A 4,651-nucleotide genomic window follows, 5' to 3' on the forward strand; every position below is an offset into this window, starting at 1 on the left:
CTGCTCTCTGTCCACGTCAGGGAAGTCAGTCTGTTTATGGGGCTCTACTCCAGCACCTGGTCAGAAGGCATTTTTCATGACAAACCCCTCGACCGGACTGAGCGAGTCACTGGGAGAAGCGATACCCCACCAGGCAGCTCTGCTCTCTGCCCCGAGGTCAGGGCTCCCCGGCACCGCGCTGCAGGGTGCCGGTAGCGGTGCCTAACGCGGTAAAGGAAGGGGAGAGGGAGGACACTCCAAACCTGCAGAGCTCCCAGATACCTCAAAGAGCTCAGGGTTATATGGGATAAACGCAACTTTTTCCCCTCTTCCTTCATCTTGCCCATTTCAGAGGCTACAGAACCCTTTTTTAAATGCAGTTACATGCAGAGTTAAGCCTTCAATTCTGAAGCAGACGCAGGCAGCTCAGAGTCACGAACTTGCCTGAACGTGATGACAAGCAGAGAGCTCTGCTCTGCTGCGCGAGCTCCCGCCTCCTGCACAGCCCAGCACAACCAGCTTCAGTGCCAACAGTTTAGAGCATGGAGCAGAAATTAGAAATCGCTACTAGAAAAGAAAGGTATTTGCAGGAAGGCGAGATAGAAAATAAATAAAAATCTTCAGTCAGCACAAAACATAAGTTAAATGTAGAAATATTAGAAGTACTCATTATAAAAAGGCAAAGCAGAACCTGCTTGCTGCCTCACCCCCCATTTATATCTTGTAGCATTTGTTCCAAATACTAAAGAAAACTTTGTTCTTGCTGTTGTAAGAGAAAAAAAAGAGAGAGAGAGAGAGAATGAATAAAGGCAGCGTTGCCATGGATGTAACTATGAATTCCTATCCCACTAACAGGAGTTTTACCGGTTTTACAAACCGCTCCTCCGAAGTCATCCACCACGCGCGAGTCCCGAGTCACACGCAGAGAAAAGCCTGCAAGAGTATTTAACCTGTTGAAGTCACACACTGGATCTTTGAACTGTGAAAAGAGGGAAGATGCTTTTTTGGAAGGAAAAAAACCACAAAAAAAAGGAAACGTGATCATTCAACACACCGCATTTGGGGTTGTAAAAGCTGCTTCTCGTTATTCTACTTAGGAAACAATATAAAGCGTGAACCTTAAGTAACAAAACGTCCTTTGCACAGGAAAAATACTGCGGAGTCGACACAGGCACCTCTCAAAAACAGGTACCAAAACCCCGTAGTACGTAAAGATCCGATCCTACCGGGCTGACTCTGCAGCCGCTCACGCGATGCCGAGGCACAGTGACAGAATTTGACCACATCCAATTCTCTGAAATTAGTTCACATAGGCACCGATACAGATAATGTTTTCCTTTAATGGTGAATGATTTTATAATGAAGCAGAAACATATAGTGTATTCCATGCAACCAACCTCATTTATTGAAAAGTCCTAATTTTATTGCCTTGTTTAGTAACATGTTTGTTCAACAAACTAATCTTTTTCATGAAGCAAAGCACAACTTTTTCTTATAAATAGTATAAATTATTTTATTTACAGAAACTTGTTACAAAACAAATAGACTATATATTTATTTTTCTTTTAAATATCCAAAGTAATTTTTCTATCCCATGACATTTGTTCATGTACTATACAGCAGCCAACACAGAGTTCAGCTGATCAGATGCTCTTGATTATGTATACAAATTATCAAACTATTCACACATTTTACACAGGAGATTGCTTTTAGAACCAGGCTCAACACCGAGCAAGATGCTTTCAAGGCCTACATTCACATTGACATTATGTAGTGCTCATTTTAAAATTATCTTTAAAACGTAAAATATCTTGCACAAAAGGTAAAAATGGTTATTTTCTGCTGAACAGTGAAACATTTAAGAATCTTTCTAAGCCCAATTCCCTCCTCCAGGACAGAATGAGTGAAAGACGAGAGAGAGATTCCTTGGCAAGAGAACTCTTACAGGAAGACAACTGCCTTAGAAATGTCATGTGGAAATCACATCTTTATTTTTTAATGGTTTTAAGAGGTACTTACTTGGTTTTCTTTGTCTGTTTTGTTTTCCTGGAATACCGAATATTTTGAACATTTATTTTCTAAGTTATTTCATTCATGAATGAGTAACTCCCCTTCTCCCTCCCTTCCCAAAATGAGACAGTTAAATAAACTGCTGGTTAAAACCATATTTCAAACCCTCGGCATTACATTAAATATGAGTTATCGATGGGATTGTTCCAACACAAGGTATTCTAATTAAAAGATTTTACAAAAGTTACCAGCATCATTCGCTTTCTTTTGTCAACCCATCTCATTAATTTCAGAAAAAAATATATATATATGTATGTGTGTATATATATACATGCACACATACATATACACACGCACACATATATTATATATAGATGGAAAAAGCAAGCTCCAAAATTTCAACTGAACATTCAAGTCTTTTAAGGAGAAGCTGTCTAAACAGTCCAAGCTTAAAACTAGTTATATCAGGCACTTTCAGTTTTTCCGTTAGTTTTAAACCACATGAGACCCACACAAATGCGCACGCACACACACGCACACAAACACTAAAAAAAGAGAAGCAGTGTGTCACTTAACTAAATGTAGTCTTCTGGGAATCAGGCAACTGATAAGCAATGCCGTATCGACCATTTCGGCTCCAATCCTGCGCTCGGGTTCCTGCGGCAGAACCCGACTGCAGGACCCGGGCAATAGTTTGCGTGTATCCACTCCCAAGACGTGAAAAGGGACACAGCTTTCACAAAACGGAGGCATCCCTTAAGTTGCAAAGTAGGCATGTTAACTATTGGCTTGGCAGTGAACCACTTCAAATTATAAAAAGGTATTTGCTTTTTTTTTTTAATTAATTAATAAATAAATACTAGATGATCTCAATTGTACCAAAACTGGATATAAGAAAAAAAGACCTGTGCAAAAATACATATTTAAATATGTACAATCAATTAACAAAATATGTCTTCTGAAATAGGGATACTTCAATATTTATAATAGAACAAGAAATTCCAAAATAAAGATACAAAAGTATGTTTTTTTTTTTCTTGTATAATTCTTTGTTCATCATTGCAGCAATTTTTTAGGTTAAGAAAACTGCAGGAGTCATAACGAGAAGTTGGAAAGACTATAAAAACTGTTACTCTTAAATTAATACCAAAATCTGTCTAGAAACAACCCAGCCACTGCAAATTCAATTTTGCAAGGAAAATTAATTTTAAGCTTCCTTAGTTATTTACAGTAAGAACTATGTGACAATAAAAGCTTCAGGAACAATGTTCTGCTTGTAACCAAGATCTAAAACATAGTATTTAAGCAGGTCTATGCTCAAGGGCAGACAGAATTTACAACGTTCTAACTCTTTACTCCCAATGGCTTAAACCCACGCGACGCAGGTGACTGCAGACACTGGCTCTGTACGAGCAGCGATCAGGAATTCACTTTTTAACACGTCTGCGTGCTATCGAAGGAGCACGGATTTGCCATTTATGCTTTCAGATCAACAGAACCTTAAAAAAAACAGAGGAGAGTTCGATCACAAACTCGCTAGCGTTCACTCTTGCCCAATTTTTGTTTCCTTTACCTTTTTGCCTATCAAGTGTCAAACTGCACTTGTGACTGACGCTATCCTGAAGCGGAAGCTCTGCCCCAGGGACTTCATCAGCGCGTGGATTTCACTCCAAACGTGCAGGATTTAATACGCTTTGATTTCTCTTTGTGGCGTATCACTTTGGTTCCTTTTACGTTAAGCCAATCGCAGTCCTAACAATCCTTTCAACAGGGCATCTTATTAAATACGAATCCTTTTGTTCCTGAAAAGCTGTCTGGTTTTTTTTTGTTTGTTTTTTTTTAAAGTTTGCATAATAAGCGTCTCTAGTACGTTGCTTTCTCAGTGTGATCTTTTGTATCGATTCAAAGCTAAAGTGTCTGCATAGAGGCTTCTTGTTGTTTTGCTGTGTAACAATGATTTCGTAGCAAGTTCAGGTTAAACTGAAAGCATTGTTAGGTAAACAACTAAGCAACTGCTACTCAGAGTGGCTTTGGATTCCCTGATGTACTGCTTGCCACCAGAACTGGGGAGAAGGCTGGGCTACGCGAACACTTGGACAGGCTCAGATTGTCTCTTCTCAGCAATAGCTGGTGCCCCTTTAAGGCAGAAAAAAAAAAAATATCTTCTTGGTTAGGAATTTGTTTTCCTTTGCTTTGCCCCTTAATAAAAGTTTAGTCAGTTTTGAGACTTTACCTGATGTTTAAAAACTTAAAAGCATCCAGACGAATCAAATCATAATACAGTAAGCCCTTTAGCAGAATTCACTTTTGAGGTGTTTTGAAGCAAGACAAAGTATTTCATAAAAATTGACTGGACTATATAAAACTGTGTAAAGCCCCCTTTATTCACAAAGCCTGGGTAGGTGTGGGATGACTGTGACGCACACATCTGCGCTTTACGGTGAACTCGGCTGTCAAATTGGCGTTTATTCCAGAATTTTGAAAAAAATTGTACTGGGTGGTTGAAAGCGTAACACGTTAACGATTTAGTTATACAAACAAGGCATAAAGTAACTGACTTTTATGTTTTTTAGAAAATATTTAAATACTTTAAATAATTAGTTTTAAAAGGGCTATTTTTACCGGCTGGAAGGCAAATCCAGCCTAATTTAAACCAAAACAA

Source organism: Aptenodytes forsteri, unplaced genomic scaffold (assembly GCF_000699145.1).
Source record: "Aptenodytes forsteri isolate BGI_AS27 unplaced genomic scaffold, ASM69914v1 Scaffold53, whole genome shotgun sequence".
In the NCBI taxonomy this organism is placed as follows: Eukaryota; Metazoa; Chordata; class Aves; order Sphenisciformes; family Spheniscidae; genus Aptenodytes; species Aptenodytes forsteri.